The sequence below is a fragment of the Mauremys reevesii genome, linkage group 18 (genome assembly GCF_016161935.1).
Source record: "Mauremys reevesii isolate NIE-2019 linkage group 18, ASM1616193v1, whole genome shotgun sequence".
NCBI lineage: Eukaryota > Metazoa > Chordata > Testudines > Geoemydidae > Mauremys > Mauremys reevesii.
Window position 1 is genome coordinate 19,745 of NC_052640.1, and position 25,203 is coordinate 44,947.

The 25,203-nt window shown below is 50.9% G+C and overlaps 1 long non-coding RNA gene across 16 annotated transcripts; it reads right to left on the reverse strand.

Moving 5' to 3' along the window:
- Positions 1-6,858: 6,858 nt before the first annotated feature.
- On the reverse strand, positions 6,859-25,185 carry LOC120386292. Of its 16 annotated transcripts, none has more exons than XR_005589624.1 (13): positions 24,899-25,185; positions 24,234-24,263; positions 23,731-23,862; positions 22,609-23,444; positions 22,111-22,296; positions 11,083-11,220; positions 10,652-10,770; positions 10,138-10,262; positions 9,499-9,842; positions 8,891-9,144; positions 7,931-8,726; positions 7,289-7,637; positions 6,859-6,917 (listed from the first exon to the last, which is right to left on the reverse strand). It is a non-coding gene; the product is annotated as an uncharacterized LOC120386292 (long non-coding RNA). The 16 variants fall into 16 exon arrangements; XR_005589623.1 differs by having other exon boundaries at positions 24,234-24,387; XR_005589626.1 differs by lacking the exon at positions 24,234-24,263.
- Between the last annotated feature and the right edge of the window lie 18 nt (positions 25,186-25,203).

Sequence of the window (25,203 nt, forward strand, 5' to 3'; positions counted from 1 at the left end):
CATAACCCTGCAGTATGCGAGCTCCTCACCCCAGGGCTCTCTGGCCACCACCAATTCCCACTCGCCCACACCTGCTACATGCTCAGCACCACCGGGCCACTGAGCTCTCTGCTCCTCCCAGCTCATGAACAGCAGGTACCGAGCCATGGCTGCAGCTGGGCGCCTCCTCCCAGGGACACTCAGCAGCTGTCGCTGCTGCTGCCAGCCTCTCCCACCTCCACCATCCCTGATCCCCCTTCCTGCTGCCGGGAGTCGGGTCCAGGTCCAGCAGCAAACCTGCTTCCCCAGAACGCTGCCAATCCACCATAACCAACTATACCAAGGTGGCTCAGGTGAGCTGGCCCCTCCACGCCCCCGGGGCAGGGCTCCTCGCCAGGTGAGGGGACGCAGGAGCCCATGGCCAGGCCACTGAGGTGGCTCCTCTCTCGGGGGGTGCAGGCTCTGCCCCTCACTGGCTTTATGTCCTTGGGACTCCAGCGGGCAGCAGTGTGCCATTAAAGATCTGCTCACATGCCACAGGTTGCTGACCCTTGCACTATACCAATACTAAGTACATGGGTGGGGTGAATCCCTTGATTTGTCAAGGAAAGAAGGAAGTGGGTTATTTTCCTGACCGGTGTTCTCAATTACTCTACCTGGTACTGCCAGTGTCGAACGGCACCATGACGTCCACCATGAGAATCTTCTTTTCCGTATCCATCACGATGTTGGGTCACAGTTGGCTGTCCGTGCCGAGGATGGCGGGGTCGATGGTGAGCTTCCCCAGGGACGGCGGGATGGCTTTCACCACCCCGTTCTGGATGGCGCTGTGGCATTACCGGCAGGCTCCAGAGTAGTGCTGACATCCACACAGGATGTGGGACAGGGTCTCATTGAAGTAGCCCCACTTCCTGCAGCACATGTCCCGGTTGCCACAGCAGACAGCACCGTTGAGTGATAAGTGTGTAACAAAGTGGGAGATTTTCTGGTTTGGCTCCTTGTTTTTTCCAATGGTTTGCATGCAGACGGCGTGTGACTCAGTTTCCCTGGGTGTTACTGTGTTAACGAGACGAGGCCAGAGGGAGTTTTTTGTTACAGAGGACCAGCGAGGGAACTTGAGGCCCCAACTGATGGCCTGGAGAATGGATACCCCAGCGACTGGCAACCCAGAGGCCCAGCTCAGGAGTCCCAACCAGTTCTAGCCACTAGGAAGACAATAGGTCACTGGGGTCCTCTCTCCACAGCCCAACAGCCAGTTCCAGCCAGTGGGGGCTGGAGGAGAGGAGAGGAGGCCCAGGTGACCCTGTTTACCTAGAGAGAAGACAATGGACAGAGGCAGGGCTTGGGGCCCATGATATCAAATGCCCAGCTGGGAAGCAGGGGGGTTCAGGACTGGAGAGACAGAGATTAGACAGAGCCCCCCTGGATGCAGGGGAGACTTGGATGTGCTGTGCTGAGGGAGGCCAGGCCTAAGGCTCTGAGAGTTTCCTATGTTGGGTTCAAAAGCTCAATAAACCCTCCTGTGTTACGCTGGCTGAGTGTCACTCCGGGCTAGAGAACAGGGTTGCATCAACCCCTTCGGGGGTGAGGAGGCCCTGGCAGTCCAGAGCAAGTGGATTCCCTGAGGGGGCCCATAGCAAGAGACGGGTGTGCTAAGGCTCAGAGTGGTGCAGTTCCAGGAGGTGGAGGGGCTGAACACCCAAGAGAGAGTGGAACCCTGACAAAGGCTGTCTCACTGAAGGGGGTTCCCCCCAGGGACCGCACAGGGACAAGAGTGGCCACGACAGATAAGCATTTCCTAATGGAGCAACAGTGATACCAGATGGGGGAATGCAGAAGGCATTTTCCTCCTAGAGCAACAGTGACACTGGGTGGGCACTCCAAGTAATACACAACCCGTTTCCCTTATGAAGGGACAGTGATAAGAAAGCATTTCCCTCAGGCCAACTGTGGCACTCATGGTGACCTGTCACAGTAATGCACAAAGCATCAGACACTCCAAACACATGGGAAAAACAGAGAAACTGAGATTGATTTTGGCTTAATTGGCTGAAAATTGCCTGTTGGCTAGTGTTTGGCTGCTGGCTTCTTGCTTGTTTACCTTGCAGCTTGCTGCTTCTTTTTAATACACAGAGCAGTTCCTGCGTGGAGCTACAGTGACACCATGTGGCCACGAAGGGTAATGCACAGACCATATCTCACGGAGTAACAGAGACACCATGTGGCCACGCAGAGTAATGCACAGAACAGTTCCTGCATGGAGCTACAGAGACATCGTGTGGCCACACAGAGTAATGCATAGAACAGTTCCTGCATGTAGCTCCAGTGACATCAGGTGGCCACGCAGGGTAATGCACAGAGCATTTATCTCAGAGGAACAGTGACACCATGTGGCCACGCAAGGTAATGCACAGAGTAGTTCCTGCATGGAGCAACAGTGACATCAGGTGGCCATGCAGGGTAATGCACAGAGCATTTATCTCAGAGGAACAGTGACACCATGTGGCCACGCAGGGTAATCCACAGAGCAGTTCCTGCATGGAGCTACAGTGACACCGTGTGGCCACGCAGGGTAATGCTCAGAACAGTTCCTGCATGGAGCAACAGTGACATCGTGTGGCCACGGAGGGTAATGCACAGAGCAGTTCCTGCATGCAGCTACAGTGACGCCATGTGGCCATGAAAGGTAATGCACAGAGCATTTCTCACGGAGGACTAATGACACCGTGTGGCCACGAAGGGTAATGCACAGACCATATCTCACAGAGCAACAGAGAGACCGTGTGGCCACGAAGGGTAATGCACAGAGCATTTCTTTCAGAGGACCATTGACACCGTGTGGCCACGTAGGGTAATGCACAGAACAGTTCCTATACGGAGCAACAGTGACGCCATGTGGCCACGCAGGGTAATGCACAGAGCATTTCTCATGGAGGAATAGTGATACCATGTGGCCACGAAAGGTAATGCACAGAGCATTTCCTTCATGGAGCTACAGTGACACCATGTGCCCACGCAGGGTAATGGTGTCACTGTTCCTCTGACATAAATGCTCTGTGCAATACCCTGCGTGGCCACACGGTGTCACTGTTGCTCCATGCAGAAACTGCTCTGTGCAATACCCTGCGTGGCCACACGGTGTCACTGTTGCTCCATGCCGAAACTGCTCTATGCATTATCCTGCGTGGCCACACGGTGTCACTGTTGCTCCATGCAGGAACTGCTCTGCGCATTACCCCACATGGCCTCAGTGTCACTGTAGCTCCATGCAGGAACTGCTCTGTGCATTACCCCACATGGCCACACGTCTCACTAGTTATTTCCATCATGGAGCCACAGAGACACTAGGTCAGGGGTCAGCAACCTCCAGCAGCCACGTGCCAAAGACGTCACGGGAGCTGATTTTCAATGGCACACGGCTGCCTGCCGGGACTCCAGGGTGCCATTAAAAATCCTGCCAGCGCAGCAAGCCGCAGGGTCCGCACTCCCGGGCTAGAGCACCGGGCCTAGCGCAGCAAGCCCCCAGCCCCTCCCCCGGATCCCTGCCTCCCCCACAGAGCTCTGGGTCCAGGGCTGCGTGCTCCTGTGGGGCAGCGTTTGGATCTGCAGGGAGGCAAAGACGCTCCCCACTGATCCAGAGCCCTGCCCCCGTGCATGCAGCACTCTGAGGGGCAGGGTTGTGCACTCCCATGGGGCAGCATAGGCTGGCTCTGCTTGGCAGCTCATGGTAAGGGGATCTGGGGCTGGGGGGCTTTGGTAAGGGGTGGGGGTAGTCAGGGGACAGGGAGCAGGGTTGGTTGGATCCTGGGGAGGTGGCTAGGGGTGGGGGACTCTGGAGGCAGCAGACAGGGAACAGGGGGGTGGATGGGGCATGGGAAGTCCGGGGTCTGTCAGGGAGTGGGGGGTGGATAAGGGTCAGGGGACAGTTAGGGTGAGGGGGGGGTCTCTGGAGGAGGTTGTCGGGGACAAGGAGCTGGGGGGGTTGGATGAGTCAGGAGGGGTTGTCAGGAGGCGGGTGTGGAGGGGTTGCAGCAGGCAGGAGCAGGGGAGGTGTACAGGTCGGGAGTGCTGGGGGTCGGGTCGGGGGTGGGGAGTGGTTGGATGGGGCGTGGGAGTCCAGGGGTCTGTCTCGGGGTGCGGATAAGGGTTGGGGCAGTCAGGGGACAGGTAGGGGGTAGGCTCCTAGGGGGGCAGTCAGGGGACAAGAACAGGGAGGCTTAGATAGGGGATAGGGTTCTGGGGAGCAGTTAGGGGCAGGGGTCCCAGGAGGGGGTAGTTAGGGGACAAGGAGCAGAGGGGGTTGGAGGTTCTGAGGGGGGCAGTCACCCAGGCCCTCTGCCCTGAGCCCTGACACCCCCCCCCACACACACACACACAGGCCCCTGCCCTGAGCCCTGTACCTCCCTCTTACACACCCAGCCCTCTGTTGACTCCTTCACCCCCGACCCCAGCCCTGACTGTGGCACCCCCACACATACCCAGCCCCCCCGCCCTGACACCTGCACTCCCCTCACATGGCCCCAGTCCTCTGCCCTGACTCTTGCACCCCTGCACATCCCCACCCCGAGTACCAAACGGGAGCTCCTGTACCCCCACTCACATTCCCACCTGCACCCCTCACACCTAACAGGAGCTGCCCAGGTAAGTGCCCCCACACCCAGACCTCCTGCCCCAACCCTGAGCCCCCTCCCTCATTCTAGCTCCTGGGCCAGACCCTTCAGCCCCAGCCCTGTGCTCCGTCCACTCCCACCCTCAGCTCAGTGCAGAGAAAGCAAGAGAATGGGCCAGAACCAGGGAGAAGGTAGCTACCCTCTGTCTGTGGGCAGGGCCCCACACAGGCTGCTGGCGGCCTAGTGGAACAGAACCCCAGACCAGCAGCGGGTTGAGCAGGCCAGCGGTGTAAGATCAACATTTTAATTTAATTTTAAATGAAGCTACTTAAACATTTTGAAAACCTTGTTTATTTTACAATACAACACTCGTTATATAATATATAGACACAGAAACTAAAGAGACCTTCTGAAAAACATTAAGGTTTCGCGTGCCAGTAATAAATTTTAGAGTGAATAAATGAAGGCTCAGCACACCACTTGTGAAAGGTTGCCATCCCAGATATAGACAATAACGCTATCTCACTCCAGTGTCTTCCTATTTTGCTTTTTTGATCTTTGAATCACAGCTATAGCAATAGACAAGACCTGAGCTAACATTTACCCTTCTATCTCTAACAATGCAGGCTGCATTTCAAACCTCTAATTCCTTTACAGATCTTCCTAACCAGTCTTTAAAGTTTGGCCACAGGTCAAGGTCAGTTTGTGAGTTAATTAACTCTTGCTGGCCACATCACCTTACAATGAGATATTACATTACACGCAGATCACCACAAGGTCTCTGTGGCTTTGAGCTCCTTAGGACCTAGCCTTTAGAATGCTCTTTGCCACTGACCAATCCCTGTGAGAAGGGTGCAGGTCTCCCCTTTCTAGCTCCTCTTGGGCTGCTGGCACTTGCTGGGCAATGAGACTACGCTCTCCTGAGGGAACGGAGGTCTCTCCTTTACAGCGCTTTTCTCTCTGCCCCATTCGAACGCCCCTGGCTTAAGGACCACCCTGTAAGGAAGGTTTGGGTCTCCTTTGCCAAGCAAATTAAACCACAGGTCACTTTGACATGCCCGGCAAAATGACTGCCCTGTAACGAGGCTGTAACGTCTTATCCCTCGCACGCTTCAACTAGGGGAGCCTTTTTGTGCCTGTGGCTGAGTAACACCCCACCCCTTGAGAAGGCTTGAGCTTCTGTTTCTCTTAGTGACAGGAAATTCCCCCACAATTATTTCTACTGGACTTTGAGATTTGAAGTGAAATCTTACTTGCGGCCTATCCAGGTCAGATGCAACATAGTGTGGCGAAGGGGCAGCTGTGAGGGGATGGTGGAAGCCATGGGAAAATTCGCCCCTTTTCTCAAAAAAGCCAAGAAATGGCCCAACCATGCAAATGTCACACCGTCTAGAAATGAACAGGTGAGGTGGGGGGGCTCCTTTCACACCCTCACTTCCACCTCATCCTTCCGCAAGTCCTTTTGCCCTGCCCAATTTACACCGCTCAACCAACCACAACTTTGACCCTTTGTTTTCTTGTGCACAAGAAAGACACCGTCGCACTGATGAGTGTTCAACTGTAGAGATTCGGACAGCTCCCTCAGCTGTGTCCAAATTCCAGGCCTTGTCTCTCTTTGGAGATAGACAGAGGAGATTCCTAGGGCTACGTCCGAAGGGATTGATGTGGCGGTCCTTTCTGAAATGTGTTGATGTTCAGGTGTTATAATCACATGCGGTGGTATTCGGAGCCAGCACGTGGGTGCACCTAACCCTACTAACAGGACTGCGTCACAAGGAAGAGGGGTCCTTTCTGGTAAAAAAAGACTACCTTCTCCCTGGTTTCTGGTTAGGGAGCACAAAGTTATTTTCTTGGTGAGGTAGGAAGGTAAGTCCGGAAGGGTGTCGCTGAGAGATGGAGGATTGATCGGAAAGGAGACACTCAGCAGGATCCCTCCCTTACCTGTTCATTTCCAGATCTTTTCACATTGGGGACTTCCCGCCCCACCCACACCGAGTAAAAAAGAAGGAGTATTTTACTAAAGAAAGGGTGACCATCCTGTAATCAGGGTTCAGGCCCCTTTTCTCCTCTCTGCATTGGCCCTCTTAATGGCACCCAACATAGTCACTCTGCAGAGCAGATTCTGGGCCCTCCCCAGCCACAGAGCCCCGTTCCCAAGGAGGAAGCACACGGCCTGTGAAGAAAACTACAGCAAGTACAGATGAGGAACAGCCAGTTATGCAGAAACCCGAGGACTATTCATGTCTCCTTAGAAGGATGTCCAGGCTTCTCAGATCCACTTCTGCATATTCTCCTCCGGCGAGGGCTCCTGGACAATTCCTCTGCAAACTAATAAAGCCAAGCAAGGACCATCATTACACAGAGCTCTATGAATGTCCTCATCCCTGCCTCCCTCTCCCATTCCATCTATATCCGCCAGACTCAATGAACAGAGACTGAGTCAACATCCACAGACACTGCCTCACTCTGGCGCCCACTATCCTGCATGATTTTCATCCCCTCCTACTTGTTCATAGCTCCCGAGACCAAGCCTGTGGGGATGCACACCTAGCACTCCTGCCCCTGTTCTATGAAGGGAGACGGCACAAGGAGAGGCAAGGACAGAGACAGAGAGAGAGAGAAAAAGAGTGTTGGCCAACACACTAGAGAAGAGAGAGAGAGAGAGAGAGAGAAACACAGGAGAAAGGCAAGTAACTCACCATCTGGAGTCATCCTCCTGGATCCAACCTTCTCCTGCGGAGGACACACTGCTTGTGAACAGAGCAATGACAAGCCCCTGAAAATGGGGACCTTGTCTCCCCAGCTAGTCAGGAAACTCTTCTGACAAACCAGCCCCAGCTAACAGGGTGTCTGTACCTGGAGTCAGATTGGCTGATAACAGAACCCTCAGCAAAACAGACACTTATCTCACTGACAGTGGCATCTGCTTGGCTCCCAAATGAACGGCTCTTGCCTGGCATGAACAATGCTCAGAGGCTCGCTGCTCTCACTCACTTTCCATTGCATGATGGCAGTAGACTCTGACATGTGACTTATTTTTCCTTGGTACTATACCCAGCAGAGGAGAGAAAAACAAACAAATTAGCATCTCCATCTGCAATGTCACGTAGTCTCTTCATCTCCCATATCCCACGGCTCCGCCATCAAACCATCTTCTATTACTACTATACATCTGCAACTAGAAGGGATCCATTGTAACTGCACCCAAAATAGTCACTTTGCTCAGGAGACTCCTGTCCCTTCCCCAGCCTTAATACCACTGTGCCCGGTACCCAAGGAGGAAGCACAAGGCCTGTGAAGTAAACTACAGCGAGTACAGATAAGGAATTGAAAGCACTGACCACTTACTCACAGCCAGGTGTTCAGAAGGCAGAAAGCTGAGGACTGTTCCTGTCTGGTTAGAACCATGTCCAAGCTGCTCAGATCCACCTCTGCCAGTTTCTCCTCCGGCTCAAGCTCCTGGACAATTCCTCTGGAAATGCAGCTGCAAAAGCCAAGCATGCGCCATCTCTACACACAGTTCTAATGGTGCTTGAAATGTTGCCCTCAATCCTGCCTCCCTCTTCCACCCATCTACATCAGCCCCACTTGAACAGAGATCGATTCAACACTGACAGTCACTGCTCCACTCTCGCACCCACTACCCCGCATGGTTTTCGTCCCCTCCTACTACTCCAGGGCTTTCAAGACCTAACCTGTGGAGATGCACACCTCACAGGCCTGCCTGTGTCCTAAGAAGGGAGATGGCACAAGGAAAGGACAGGACAGATTAAGAGAGAGTGTTGGCCAACACACTAAAGAGACAGAGAGAGAAAATGAGAAACATGGGAGGAAGGCAGGCAAGCAACTTGTCACCTGGAGTCATCCTCCTGGATCCAACCTTCCGCTGCAGAGGACACACCTGTACTGGCCAGAGGACTGAGCAGCCCCTGAAAATAGGGACCTTGTCTCCCTTGTAACCACAGCAGAGCCTTCACCTAACAAGACACTTATCTCACTGACAGTGGTCCTTGCTCCACTCCCAGCTGGATGGCTCTTCCCTGGCATCAACAATGCTTAGAATCTCCCAGCTCTCCCTCCCTTTCCATGGCATGTGCGGAGTGGACTCTGACTCTGCAGTTGGTACTAAACCCAGCACTAGGGGGAAAAACAAATCAGTTAGCATCTCAGTCTGCAACGTGCATAGGTTCTTCTTCTCCCATCTACCACACCTCAGGGCTCCGCCCTCAACCCTCCTCCCATTACAGCTTTAGCACTACAACTAAAAAGCAGCCCACTGCACCTACATCCAAGATACTCACTTTGCACAGAAGACTTGTGCCTTTGCTTCGTCTGAATCCCACAGAGCACCATGTCCAATGAAGAAATTCAGAGCCTCTGAACAAAACCGGAGCCAGTACAGATGAGGGATTCCAAGCACTGACAGCTTACTCACAGCCAGTTGTGCGGGAGGCAGAAATCTGAGGACCTTTCATGTCTGCTTAGAAGGATGTCCAGGCTCCTCAGGTCCGCGTCTGCCACTTTCTCCTTCAGCTGCTGCTCCTGGACAATTCCTCTGCAAGCGCAGGAAATGAGCGAAGCAAGAGCCATCACTACACAAAATTCAATTGGTGCAGGTAATCTTGCCCTCATCCCTGCCTATCTACATCAGGCCCACTTGAAGAGAGACAGTCAACATCTACAGTCACCCCTCCACTCTAGCGCCCACTACGATGCATGAATTTCGTCCCCTCCTACTTGTTCATAGCTCCCGAGACCTAGCCTGAGGGGATGCACACATAGCACTCCTGCCCGTGCCCTATGAAGGGAGACAGCCGAGAGAGAGAGAGAGAGAGAGAGAGTGTGTTGGCCAACACAGTAGAGTAGAGAAGACAGAGAGAGAAACAGAGGACGAAGGCAAGCAACTCACCACCTGGAGTCATCCCTCATGGATCTAACCTTCTCCTGCCGAGGACACACCGATCCTGGCCAGAGAAATCAGCCCCTGAAAATGGGGACCGTGTCTCCCTCAAAACCACAACTAGTCAGGAACCTTTTCTTACAAACCCACTCCACCTAACGGGGTGTCTCTACCTGTAGCCAGGTGGGCCGTGAGCAGAACCCTCAGCAAAACAGATACTTATCTCAGTGATAGTAGCAGCTGTTCTGCTCCCAGATGGACGGCTCCTGCCTGGCACCAACAACGCTCGCAGTCTCGTCACTCTCACTCATAAGGGCAGTAGACTTTGACATGTGATGTCTTTTTCCTTGGTACTAAAACCAGGGGATAAAACAAGTAAGCTACCGTCTCAGTCAGAAATGTCTCTTAGGCTCTTCTTTTCCCCTCTCACGCACGGCGGGGTTCCGCCCTCTACCCATTACACCTTTAGGACTAAAAGTACAAAGCACCTCTTACAACAACACCCAACAGAGTCACTCTGCACAGCAGACTCTGGCCCCTCACCCTTAATCCCACAGAGCCCTGTACCCAACAAGAAACCACACGGTCAATGAAGAATACTACAGTGAGTACAGATGACTGAGTTCAAAGCACTGAGCCTTTACTCACAGCCAGTTATGCAGAAGGCAGAAACTGGAGGACTATTCTTGTTTCCTTAGAAGGATGTCCAGGCTGCTCAGGTCCATTTCTGACATTCTCATCCGGCTGGGGCTCCTGGACGATTCCTCTGCAAACTAATAAAGCCAAGCAAGAACTGTCACTACACAGAGCTCTATGAATGCACTCATCCCTGCCTCCCTCTCCCATCTCATCTACATCAGACCGACTAGATGAACAGAGATTGAGTCAACACTGACGGTCACCGCTCCACTCTAGCGCCCACTACCCTGCATGATTTTCATCCCCTCCTACTTCTTCATAGCTCCTGAGACCTAGCCTGTGGAGATGCACACCTAGCACTCCTGCCCGTGTCCTATGAAAGGAGACAGCACAAGGAGAGGCAAGGACAGAGACAGATTGTTGGCCAACACACTAGAAAAGAGAGAGAGAGAGAGAGAAATGCAAGAAACTGATATGGGCCGTGAGCAGAACCCTCAGCAAAACAGACACTTATCTCACTGACAGTGGCGTCTGCTCGACCCCCACATTGACGGCTGTTGCCTGGCATGAACAATGCTCACAGGCTCGCTGCTCTCACTCACTTTCCATCGCATGAGGACAGTAGACTCTGATGTGTGACTGCTGGGTTTAGTACCAAGGAAGTAAAAGGAAGAAAAAAAAATATAATTACCATCTCCGTCTGCAATGTCACGTAGTCTCTTCATTTCACATCTCCCGTATCCCACAGCTCCGCCCTCAACCCATCTCCCATGACTACTTTACAGCTGCAACTAGAAGGGACCCATTTTAACTGCACCCAAAATAGTCACTTTGCTCAGGAGACTCTTGTCCCTTCCCCAGCCTTAATACCAAAGAGCCTCGTACCCAACGAGGAAGCACACGGCCTATGAAGGAAACAAGAGTGAGTACAGATAAGGAATTGAAAACACTGACTTCTTACTCATAGCCAGTTATCCAGAATGCAGAAAGCTGAGGACTGTTCATGTCTCCTTAGAAGGATGTCCAGGCAGTTCAGGTCCACTTCTGACAGCTTCTTCTCCAGCTGAGACTCCTGCACAATTCCGCTGCAAACTAATAAAGGCAAGCAAGAACTATCACTACACCAGTGGTTCTCAACCTTTTGTACTGATGATCCCTTTTACATAGAAAGCTTCTGAGTGTGACCCTCCTCTTATAAATTAAAAACACTTTTTGTATATTCAACACCATTATAAATGCTGGAAGCAAAGTGATGTTTAGTATGGAGGGTGACATTTCACAACCCCCCAAATAACAATCTTGCGGCCCCCTGACGGGACCTAAACCCCAGTTTGAGAACTTCTGCACTACATAGAGCCCAATTAAGCCCCTCTTCCCTGCGTCACTTTCGATCTGTCTTAGCCCCACAACACCAACAGTCATCGCTCCAGTCTCGCACCGACTGCCCCGCATGATTTTCGTCCCCTCCTACTTCTTTATGGCTCCCAAGACACAACCTGTGGGGGTGCACACCTAGCTCGCCTGCTGATATCCTAAGAAGGGAGACAGCACAAGGAAAAGCAAGGACAGATTGAGAAAGAGTGTTGGCCAACACACTAGAGGAGAGAAAGAGAGAGAGAAACACGAGGGAAAGGCAAGCAATTCACCACTTGGACTCATTCTCCTAGATGCAACCTTCTGCTGCGTAGGACACACTGCTCCTGGCCAGAAAACTGAGCAGCCCCTAAAAATGGGAATCTTCTCTCTCTCTCAAAACCACAGCTAGGCAGGAACCTTTTCTTACAAACACAGCCTCAGCAAACGGGGCATCCCTTTCAGGAGCAAGGTGGGCCGTGAGCAGAGCAATCACCAAAACAGACACTTATCTCATTGACAGCGATGACTGTTCCATTCCCAGTTGGACGGCTTTTTCAAGGCATCAATAATTCTCGCAGTCCCATCACTCTCGCTCACTTTCCATCGTATGGGGGCAGTAGACTCTGACTTGTCACTTCTTTTCCCTTGGTACTAAATCCAGCGGAAAAAGTCAGTCACCATCTTAATTGGCAATGTTGGGTAGCCGCTTCTTTTTGCCTCTCCCATATGGTGGGGTTCTGCCCTGAACCCTCCTCCCATCACGCCTTTATGATTACAAGTAGAAAGCACCCCTTGCAACAACACCTGAAATAGTCAGTCACTCTGCACAGATGACTCTGGTCAGACACACCAAACCTGTGGGGAAAACACGTAGAAATTGTGCTTCTTTTTGCCTTGTAACTTATTGCTTCTTGTAGCTTTTTGCTTCCAGCAAGCACGGACAAGGAGGAGCAAAGGGGAGGGCTAGTTGAGGTGCACAGCGGGCCCACCACAGTCCCAGACTGCACGCCAGGGGAGATCTAGTCATTGAGTGTTGGGGTTCTTAGGGATTGGCTTGTTTTGGCCTTGTTTTCAAATGGGTTTATCTTGATTTTTGGCTTATTGTCAAAGTCGGGGTGCTTATTTCCCCAGTGAAAGTTAGCAATTGTGACTCTGGTCCTTTCCCCAGCCTTAATCCCAAAGAGCCCCACACCCAACAAGGAAGCAAACAAAGTGTGAAGAAAATCACAGAAAGTACAGATGAGGAATTCCAAGCACTGACCACTTACCCACAGCCAGTTATGCACGAGGCAGAAAGCTGAGGACTGTTCATGTCTCCTTAGAAGAATGTCCAGGCTCCTCAGGCCCACGTCTGCCAATTTCTCCTCTGGCTGCTGCTCCTGGACAATTCCTCTACAAGTGCAGCAAATAAGCCAAGCAAGAGCCCTCACTACAAAAAATTCAATTGGTGCGTGAAATCTTGCCCTCATCCCTGCCTCCCACATCAGCCCCGCTAGAGCAGAGACTCAGTCAACACCCACAGTCACCGCTTCACTCTAGCGCCCACTGACCTGCATCATTTTGGTCCCCTACTTGTTCATAGCTCACAAGACCTAGCCTGTGGGGATGCATACCTAACACACCTGCCCGTGTCCTACGAAGGAAGGCAGCACAAGAAGAGGCAAGGACAGAGAGAGTGAGAGACAGAGAGTGTGTGTTGGCCAACACATTAGAGGAGAGAGAGAGAAAAACGTGGGAGGGAGTCAAGAAACTCACCAGCTGGAGTCATCCCCCTGAATCTAATATGCTGCGGAGGACACACTGGTCCTGGCCAGAGACATGAGCAGCCCCTGAAAATGGGGACATCGTCTCCCTTGTAACCACAACTAGTCAGGAACCTTTTCTTACAAACCCAGCCCCAGCTAACGGGGCGTCCCTACCGGGAGCAAGATGGGCCTTGAGCAGAGCGATCACCAAAGAAGACACTTATCTCATTGAGAGTGGTGGCGGTTCCGCTCCCAGATGGACGCCTTCTGCGTCGCATCAACAACGCTTGCAGACTCATCGCTCTTGCTCTCTTTCCATTGCACGAGGGCAGTAGACTCTGGCCTGTGACTTCTTTTCTCTTGCTACTAAACCCAGCACAAGGGGGAAAAACAAACCAGTTACCCTTTCAGTCAGCAACTTTGGGTAGGCTCTTATTTTCCTCTCCCGCACACAGTGGGGCTCCGCCCTCAACCCTATTCCCATTACACCGGTAGGACTGCAAGTAGAAAGCACCCCTTGCAACGACACCCGAAATAGTCACTTTGCACAGCAGACTCTGGTCACACACACACCAAATCTCAAGGGGGAAAACAAAACATACAAATCGGGCTTGGTTTTGGCCTGTAACTTATTGCTCGTTGTAGCTTGCTACTTCCGGCAAGCAGGGGCAAAGGGGGGAGAGAGAGTCGGGGTGCACAGCGGACCCACCACAGTCCCAGACTGCACGCCAGGAGAGATCTAGTCATTGAGTGTTGGGGTTCTTAGGAATTGGCTTGTTTTGGCCTTATTTGAAATAGGATTAGCTTGATTTTTGGAATATTGTGAATTCAGGGTTCTTATCTACCCAGTGAAAGTTGGCAAGTATGACTCTGGTCTCTTCCCCAGCCTTAATCCCACAGTGCCCCATACCAAACAAGGAAGGAAATGGCCTATGAAGAAAATTACAGTGAGTACAAAAATTCAAAGCACTCACTGCTTACTCACAGCCAGTTAGGCAGAAGGCAGAAACCTGAGGACTGTTGAGGTCTCCTTAGAAGGATGTCCAGGCTGCTCACATCCACTTCTGCATATTCTCGTTCGGTGAGGGCTCCTGGATGATTCCTCTGCAAACTAATAAAGTCAATTAAGTACCATCACTACACACAGCACTACTGGTGCATTTAATCTTGCCCTCATCCCTGCTTCCCTCTCCCATCCCATCTACACCCGCTTGACTCGATGAACAGAGACTGAGTCAACATCCACAGACACCGCTCCACTCTAGCGCCCAATACCCTGCATGATTTTCATCTCCTATTTTTCATAGCTCCCGAGATCTAGCCTGTGGGGATGCACACCTAGCACTCCTATCCATGTCCTATGAAGGGAGACAGCACAAGAAGAAGCAAGGACAGAGACAGAGTGAGAGACAGACAGACAGAGTGTGTGTTGGCCAACACATTAGAGGGGAGAGAGAGAGAGAGAAAAAAAAACATGGGAGGGAGTCTAGAAACTCAAGAGCTGGAGTCTTCCCCCTGGATCGAACCTTCTGCTGCAGAGGACACACCCCTCCTGGCCAGAGAAGTGACCAGTCCCTGAAAATGGGGACCTTGTCTCCTTCATAACCACTAGTTAGGAACCTTTTCTTACAAACCCAGACCTTGCTAATGGGGTGTCCCTACCAGGAGCTGAGCTGTGAGCAGAGCAATCACCAAACCAAACACTTCTCAGTGACAATGGCTTCTGCTCGGCTCCCAGATGGACAGCTCTTGCCTGGCATGAACAATGCTCACAGGCTCGCTGCTCTCACTCACTGTCCATCGCATGAGGGCAGTAGACTCCGACGTGTGACTTCTTTTTCCTTGGTACTAAACCCAGCAGAGGGGAGAAAAGCAAAAAAAGAAAACAGCATCTCCGTCTGCAATGTCACGTAGTCTCTTCATTTTACAGCTCCTCTATCCCACGGTTCTGCCCTCAACCCATCTCCCATCACTACTTTACACCTGCAACTAGAAGGGACCCATTGTAACCCAAAATAGTCACTTTGCTCAGGAGACTCTTGGCCCTTCCCCCACCTTAATGCCAAAGAGCCTCATGCCCAACGAGGAAGCACACGGCATGTGAAGAAAAGTACAGCAAGAACAGATGAGGAATTCAAAGCACCGACAGCTAACTCACAGCCAGTTATGTGGGAAGCAGAAAGCCGAGGACTGTTCGTGTCTGCTCAGAAGGATGTTCAGTTTCCTCATGTCCACATCTGCCAACCTCTTCTCCGGCTACGGCTCCTGGGAAATTCCTCTGGAAATGGATTTGCAAAAGCCAAGCATGAGCCATCACTACACACATCTCTACTGATGCTTGAAATCTTGCCCTCATCCCTGCCTCCCTCTTCCAGCCCATCTACATCTGCCAAACTTGATGAACAGAGACCAAGTTAACACTGACAGTCACCCCTCCACTCCCGCGCCCGCTACCTTGCACAATTTTCGTCCCCTCCTACTTCATCATGGCCCCCCGAGACCTACCCTGTGGGGATGCACACCGAGCACACGTGCTCGTGTCGTACGAAGGGAGACAGCACAAGGAAAAGCAAGGACAGAAAGAGAAAGGATGTGTGTTGGCCAACGTACTGGAGGAGAGAGAGAGACAGAAAAAAAAAAAACACAGGAGGAAGGCAAGCAACTCGCCACCTGGAATCAACCTCCTGGATCCAACTTTTTCTGCAGAGGACACAGCGCTTGTGAACAAAGAAATGAGCAGCCCCTGAAAATGGGGACCTTGTCTCCTTCAGAACCACACCTAGTCAGGAATATTTTGTTACAAACCCAGTCCCAGCTAATGGGGCATTTGTATCTGGATTCAGGTGGGCAGTGAGCAGAGCAATCACCAAAACAGATACTTATCTCATTGACAGTGGCGGCTGCTCGGCTCCCAGCTGGACAGCTCTTGCCTGGCATCCAAAATGCTTGCGATCTCGTCGCTCTCACTCGCTTTCCGTAATGTGAGGTGAGCCGACGCTGACCCTCCACTTCTTTTCTCTTGGTCCTGAACCCAGCACAAGGGGGTGGAGGAGAAACAAACGAGTTAGCATCTCAGTTGGCAACATCACATAAGTTCTTCTCCCATTTACCGCACCCCAGACCTCCACCCATAACCCTTCTTCCATTACACCTTCAGGACCACAACTAGAAAGCAGCCTGTTGCACCTACACTCAAAACAGCCACTCTGCACAGGAGACTTGTGCCTTTCCCTCCTCTTAACCCCACAGAGCCATGTACCCGACCAGGAACAAAACTGGAGCGAGAACAGATGAGGAATTCGAAGCACCGACCGCTTACTCACAGCCAGTTACGTGGAAGGCAGAAAGCTGAGGACTGTTAATCTGTGCTTAGAAGGATGTCCAGGCTGCCCAGGTCCGCGTCTACTAGTTTCTCCTCCTGCTGCTGCTCCCCGATGATTTCTCTGCAAGTGCAGCAAATAAGCCAAGCAAGAGCCATCGCTACACAAAATACAATTGATGCGTGAAATCTTGCCCTCATCCCTGCCTCCCTCTCCCATCCCATCCACATCAGCCCCACTAGAGCAGAGACTCAGTCAACACCCACAGTCACTGCTCCACTCTAGCGCCCACTGTCCTGCATCTTTTCGGTCCCCTACTTGTTCATAGCTCACAAGACCTAGCCTGTGGGGATGCACACCTAACACACCTGCCCGTGTCCTCTGAAGGAGACAGCACAAGGAGAGGCAAGGACAGAGAAAAAGAGAGAGAGACAGTGTGTGTTGGCCAACACATTAGAGGAGAGAGAGAGAAAAATGTGGGATGGAGTCAAGAAACTCAACAGCTGGAGTCATCCTCCTCGATCCAACCTTCTGCTGCATAGGACACACTGTTTGTGGATAGAGAAAAGACCAGCCCCTGAAAATGGGGACCTTGTCTCCCTCATAACCACAGCAGGTCAGGAATCTTTTCCTACAAACCGAGCCCCAGCTAATGACAAGTCTCAGCCTGGAGGCAGATGGGCCGTTACCGGAGTCCTCCCCAAACCAGACACTTATCTCACTGATGGTGACGGCTGCTCCACTCCCAGATCGACGGCATCGCCATAGGCTGGCATCGACAACACTTGTGGTCTCCCGGCTCTTGGTGCTTTCCATCTCACAACGGGGGTGGGCTCTTACCCTTCACTTCTTTCTCCGTGGTACTAAGCACAAGAGAAGAGGGAAAAACAGAAGTTATTATCGGAATCTGCAGTGTTGTGTACGTGGTTGTTCTCCCATCTCCCATTACACCTTTATAGCTCCATGGAGTCATGAAGAATCCCCTAGCTACCACCTGAGCTGGAACAAGAGCTGTACCAGGGAAAGAATTGTGCCCAAGCCTGGATGGGGTCCAGTCTGAGGAAAAAAACTTACTGAAGCATCTCTGAGGGTGAGATTATCTGTGTTCAGTTTGATTAGACAGATTTGTGCTTTTTAATTCGCTTGGTGACTCACTTTGTTCTGTCTGTTACTATTTGGAACCACTTAAATCCTACTTTCCATATTGATAAAATCACTTTTTACTTATTAATTAACCCAGAGTTAACCTGGAGGGGGGGCAAACAGCTGTGCATCTCTCTCTATCCGTGTTATAGAGGATGAACTATGTTTGAGTTTACTCCGTATAAGCTTTATGCAGGGTAAAACGGATTTATTTGTGTTTGTACACCATTGGGAGTTGGGCATCTGAGTGCTAAAGACAAGCACACTTCTGTGAGCTGTTTTCAGGTCAACCTGCAGCTTTGGGGCAAGTAATTCAGACCCTGGGTCTATGTTGGAGCAGATGGGAGTATCTGGCTCAGCAAGAGGGTGCTAGAGTCCTGAGCTAGCAGGGAAAGCAGGGGCAGAGGTAGACTTGGCACATCAGTTGTCAGCTCCCGGGGGGGTGTCTGTGATCCAACCCATCACAGGGGCCATCACTGCCCAAAGTTCTATTGGTGTGTGAGACGCCGCCCTCCCTCTCCCACCCACCGTACATCAGCCCCACTTGATGAACAGAGTCAGAGTCAACTCCCACAGTCACCCCCACCACTACCAATGGAGGATCTAGTACCCATCATGCTTCTCTTCCCCCTCCCAATGCCCCAGTGGGATGCAGGCTCTCCAGCCCTAGACTGTGAGCATCCACCATTGCCCATGTTCTATGCAAGGAGACAAGGAGAGAGACAGAAAGAGAGCGCGCACATGTTGGCCAACATATGAGAGCAGAGATACACGTACAGGAAGGAGGCAAACTCAGCACCTGTAGTCACCTTCCTGGCTCTCCACAAAGAGAGTTATCGCACTTTGGGAAGACTCCATAGCACCTGACAATTCCTTGAGAGGGCACAAAGGATTCCCCCGAGCTTATCGTGCCCCCGTGAGATGCTGAGGCTTTTCCTCAGGGGCCCTCCTCATACTCACAAATTCTCTCCACTGACAAGAGTATTTGCAGCCCTCCCTCAATACTGAACTTCAGCAAGTTTCCATTTGCTCTTACTCTGCAGATCATTGTCCGGCTTCCATCCCTAGGGATGGTTCCGGGTGGCTGTTCCTTCCTTGGTCTCTGCCACAGGTTGGCCGATCTCTCATCTGACCAATCTCAGTACGACTGGAGAGAGAGAGAGAGAGAGAGAACGAACACTTGTAAGCTAGGACACCATTTGTGCATGGAAGAACAACGGAGACACACGTCACTGGCTGCTGCTCCCTCCTTTATTCTTCTTCAGCTTACCCAGGGCCTAAAGTACTCACCACTCCTAAGGAGCTACAGCCCTCTAGGAAAGGGACAATCCCAGACCACTGCCAGCCACAGGCAGAGCTGGACCTTCCCCAGGACCCATCCCATGGATAGGAGAAGCATCTCTCTGCTCTCCACGAGGCACCTCACTATGCAGATACTGGATAGAGAAATATCATTTCACAAAAACACGCACCTGCTCCTCCAACATTACAAGAGCGCTCCTCGGCTCCACTGCAAAGCGAAACAGCTAGATTGTGCAGGTCCGCTTCCTGCAGATGCTCCGCTGCCCTCTGCAAGAACAGCAAACCACCTATGGAAGAGCCATCACTGCCAAAAATACTACAGGTGCACAAGCCCTTCCAGTACCTGCCTCCACTCTCACACACACTTCCCCGCATTATTTTCGTCCTCTCCTACTTCGCCATGCTTCCCGAGACCTGGCCTCTGGGGATACACAGCTAACTCACCTGCCTGTGTGCAATGAAGTGAAACAGCAGAAAAAGAGGCAAGGACAGACTGACAGAGTGTGTTGGCCAACACTAGAGAAGAGAGAGAGAGAAAAACACGGGAGGAAGGCAAGCAACTCTCCACCTGGAACCTACCTTTTCTGCAGAGGACACATCGCTTGTCAGCAGAGAAATGAGCAGACCCTGAAAATGGGGACCCAGTCTCCCTCATAACCACAGCTAGTCATGAACATTTTGTTACAAACCCAGGCCCAACTAACAAGACGTCCCTACCTGGAGCCAGATGGGCCATGAGCAGAGCTCTCACCAGAACAGACACTTATCTCACTGACAGAAGTAGCTGCTCCGCTCCCAGATGCATGCCTAATGCTTGATTTTGACAATGCTCGTGGTCTCGTCACTCTCGCTCACTTTCCATCGCATGAGGACAGTAGACTCTGACCGTGACTTCTTTTTCCTTAGTACTAATCTCAGCAGAGGGAGGGAAACAAAAAAAAATTAGCATCTCCAACTGCAATGTCACGTAGTCTCTTCATTTCACGTCTCCCGTATCCCAGCCCTCAACCCATCTCCCTTTACTACTTTACAATTTCAACTGAAAGGCACCCATTGTAAAGGCACCCATAAAAACATAAGAATGGCCAAACTGGCTTAGAACAAAAGATCCATCCAGCCCAGTATCCTGGCCATTGCCAGGTACCCCAGAGGGAATTAACCCAACGGGTAATTATCAAGTGATCTCTCTCCTGCCATCCATCTCCACCCTCTGAAAAACAGAGGCTAGGGACATCATTCCTTACCCATCCTGGCTAATAGCCATTAATGGACCTAACCTCTATGAATTTATCCAGTTCTTTTTTAAACCCTGTTATAGTCCTGGCCTTCACGAGTTCCACAGGTTGACTGTGCGCTGCGTGAAGAAGAACTTCCTTTTATTTATTTTAAACCTGCTGCCCATTAATTTCATTTGGTGGCCCCTAGTTCTTATATTATAGGAAGTAAACTTATTTTTCCTTATTCACTTTTTCCACACCTCTCGTGATTTTATATACCTCTATCATATGCCCCCTTAATCTCCTCTTTTCCAAGCTGCAAAGTCCTAGCCTCTTTAATCTCTCCTCATATGGGATCCATTCTGAACCCCTAATCATTTTAGTTGCCCTTCTCTGAACCTTTTCTAATGCCTTTTCTTATCTTTTTTGAGATGAGGAGACCACATCTGTACCCAGTATTCAAGATGTGGGAGTACCATGGATTTATATAAGGACAGCAAGATATTCTCTGCCTTATTCTCTATTCCTCTTTTAATGATTCCAAACATCCTGTTTGCTTTTTTGACTGCCGCTGCACACTGCGTGGACATCTTCGGAAAACTATCCACGATGACCCTAAGATCTCTTTCCTGATTAGTTGTAGCTAAATTAGCCCCCCATCATATTTTATGTATAGTTGGGGTTGTTTTTTCCAATGTGCATTACTTCACATTTATCCACACGAAATTTCATTTGCCATTTTGTTGCCCAATCACTTAGTTAAATCCAATGAACACTGAATAACTAAAAAAAATCCCATAAACTATCTTGAGCAATTTAGTATCATCTGCTATCTTTGCCACCTCACCTTTCTCCAGATTATTTACGAATAAATTGAATAGGATTTGTCCTAGCATTGACCCTTGGGGAACACAACTAGTTACCCCTCTCCATTCTGAAAATTTACCATTAATTCCTACCCTTTGTTCCCTGTCTTTTAAGCAGTTCTCAATCCATGAAAGGATCTTCACTCTTTTCCAGTGATAACTTTATTTTCATAAGAGCCTTTGGTGAAGGACCTTATCAAAGGCTTTCTGGAAATCTAAGGACACTTGGTCCCAAAATAGTCACTTTGTTCAGGAGATTCTTGTCCCTTCCCCAGCCTTAATCCCAGAGTCTCATAACAAACGAGGAAGCACACGGCCTGTGAAGAAAACTACAGCGAGCAGAGGTGAGGAATTGAAAGTGCTCATCTCTTACTCACAGGCAGTTATGCAAAAGGCAGAAAGATGAGGAATATTCATGTCTCCTTAAAAGGATGTCCAGGCTGCTGAGGTCCACTTCTGCATATTCTCGTCCGGCGAGGGCTCCTGGATGATTCCTCTGCAAACTAATAAAGGCAATTAAGTACCATTATCACTACACAGAGCTCTATTAGTGCATTTAATCTTGCCCTCATGCCCGCCTCCCTCTCCCATCCCATCTACATCAGCCCCACTTGATGAACAGTAACCAAGTCAACATCGACAGTCTACACTCCACTCTAGTGCCCACTACTCTGCATGATTTTCATCCCCTCTTACTTGTTGATAGCTCACAAGACCTAGCCTGTGGGGATGCACACGTAACACACCTGCCCATGTGCTATGAGGGGAGACAGCACAAGGAGATGAAAGGACATAGACAGAGAAAAAGTGTTGGCCAACACACTAGAGAAGAGACAGAGAGAGAAAGAGCAAGTCAAGAAACTCACCAGCTGGATTCATCCCCCTGGATCCAACCTTCTGCTGCCAAGGACACACTGCTTGTCAACAGACCAATAACCAGCCCCTGAAAATGGGGACCTTGTCTCCCTCATAACAGCAGCTAGTCAGGAATCTTTTCTTACAAACCCAGCCCCAGCTAATGGGGCATCCCTACCTGGAGCCAGGTGGGCCATGAGCAGATCCCTCACCAAACCAGACATTTATCTCACTGACAGCGGTGACTGCTCCGCTCCCAGATGTACAGCTAATGCCTGATTTCGACAATGATCGCGGTCTCGTCGGTCTCGCTTTCCTTCGCATGAGGACAGTAGACTGATACTTGACTTCTTTTCCCTTGGTACTAAACCCCGCACAAGGAGAAAAACAAGCAAGTTACCATCTCAGTAGGCAAATGTCACATTGGCTCTTCTTTTCCCCTCTCCCACATGGGGGAGCTCCGCCCTCAACACTCTTCCCATTACACCTTTAGCATTACAACCAAAAAGCAGCCCTTGCAACAGCACCCAACATAGTTACTCTGCGTAGCAGACTCTGGCCCCTCCCCAGCCTTAATACCACAGAGCCCCGCACCCAACAAGGAGACACACGGCCTGTGAAGAATACTACACCGAGTATAGATGAGGTATTCCACTGGCACCGACCGCTTACTCACAGCCAGTTATGCAGGACGCAGAAAGCTGAGGACTGTTCATGTCTGCTTAGAAGGATGTTCAGGTCCACTTTTGAGAGTCTCTCCTCCAGACAGCGCTCCTGGACAATTCCTCTGCCAGTGCAGTTGCAAAAGCCAAGGATGAATCAGCATTACACAAAGCTCTGAAGGTATGTGAAATCTTGCCCTAATCTCTGCCTCCCTCTCTCATTTGGTCTACATCAGCCCCAGGCGATGATTAAAGACCAAGTCAACACCCACAGGCACTGCTCCACTGTGGCACCCACTAATATCCATGATTTTCATACCCTCCTAATTTTTCATGGGTCCCAAAGACGTAGACTGTGCGGATACACACCTAGCACCCTTTTCCCGCGTCCTACGTAGGGAGACGGCACCAGGAAAGGCAAGGAAGGGTGAATGAAAGAGCGAGAGTGTTGGCCAACACAATAGAGAAGACAGAGAAACATGGGAGGAAGGCAAGTAACTCGACACCTGGAGTCATCCTCTAGATGCTACCTTCTGCTGCGTAGGTCACACTGCTCCTGACCAGAGGAATCATCAGCCCCTGAAATTGGGAACCTTGTCTCTCTTACAACCACAGCTAGTCAGGAACCTTTTCTTACAAACCCAGCCCTAGCTAACGGGGCATCCCTACCAGCGTCAATGTGGGCCATGAGCAGAGCCCTCACCAAAACAGACACTTATCTCACTGACAGCGACGGCTCTTCTGCTGCCAGATGGACGGCTTTTGCGTGGCATCAACATGCTCACGGGTCTCATCGCTCTCGCTCGCTTTCCATCACATGAGGGCAGTAGACTGGCAATGACTTCTTTTTCTTTGGTATCAAATCCAGCAGAGGAGGGAAAAAAAAAAAATAGCATCTCCATCTGCAATGTCGCATAGTCTCTTCATTTCCCATCTCCCGTATCCCAGAGCTTCACCCTCAACCCATCTCCCATTACTGCTTTACAACTGCAAGTCGAAGATACCCATTGTAACGGCACCCAAAATATAGTCACTTTCTCAGGAGACTCTGGCCACTCCCTAGCCTTAATCCCACAGAGCCTTGTACCCAACGAGGAAGCACACGGCCTGTGAATAAAAGTACAGCGCTTACTCACAGCCATTTATGCAGGAGGGAGAAAGCTGAGGACTGTTCATGTCTGCTTAGAAGAATGTTCAGGCTGATCAGGTTCACTTCTGAGAGTCTCTCCTCCGGGTAGGGTTCCTGGACAATTCCTGTACCAGCGCAGCTGCAAAAGCCATGCATGATCCAGCATTACACAGTTGTGAAAGTGTGTGAAATCTTGCCCTAATCTCTCGCTCCCTCTGCCATTCCATTTACATCAGCCCCACCTGATGAACACAGATCGACTCAAAACCGACAGTCTCCAATCCACTCTCATCCCTTCTACCCCACATAATTTTTGTCCCCTCCTACTTCTTCATTACTCCCGAGACCCAAGCCTGTGGGGAGCACACCTAGCACACCTGCCCATGTGCCATGAAGCAAGACAATGCAAAATGAGGCAAGGACAGATTTAGACAGAGTGTGTTGGCCAACACAGAGAGAAAAGAGAGAGAGAGAGAGATTACCACAGGAGGAAGGCAAGCAACTCCTCACCTGGAATCATCCTCCTGGATCCAAGCTTTTCTGCAGAGGACACACCACTTGTGAACAGAGAAATGAGCTGATGCTGAAAATGGGGACCTTGTCTCCCACATATCCACAGCTCATTTTGTTACACACCGAGCCGTAGCTAACTGGGCATCCGTACCTGAAGCCAAGTGAGAAGTGAGCAGAGCCCTCACCTAACAAGACACTTATCTCACTGACAGTGACGGCTACTCGGCTCCAAGCTGGACAGCTCTTGCCGGGCATCAGTAATGTTCGCCGTCTCCCCGCTCTTACTTGCTTTCCATCGCATGAGGGGAGCAGACTCTGACCCTCCACTTCTTTTCCCTTGGTACTAAACCCACAGAGCATCGTGTTCAACGAGGAAATTCACAGCCTCTGAACAAAACTGAAGCGAGTACAGATGAGGGATTCCAAACACCGACTGCTTAATTAGAGTCACATGCTTAACAGCCTCACCTGACTCTTAGCAGGTTAATTGGAGTCAGGTGTTCTCATTAGCCTGGAGCAGCCCCTGCTCTGGTCACTCAGGGAACAGAAAACTACTTATCCAGTGGCAGGTTTATCTCCCTTCTACTACTCTGCTGTTCCCAACTGGCCTGGGTCTATCACAGCAGATACTGGATAGAGAGAGATTTCACAAAAACACACACCTGCTCCTCGAATATCACGAGAGCACTCCTTAGCTCCACTGCCAAGTGAAAAACATCTAGATTGTGCAGGTCTGGTTCCTCCAGATGCTTCTCCTCTGTCTGGGGCGGCTCCATTGGCCTTGAGCGGGCCTCTGCAAGAACAGCAAACCACCTATGGAAGAGCCATCACTGTCCAACATGCTACCGTGCTAGATATTTTACAATACCTGCCTCCACTCTCGCACCCACGACCCCACATAATTTTCATCCCCTCCTACTTCTTCCTGGCTCCCGAGACCTAGCCTGTGGGGATCCACACCTCCCCG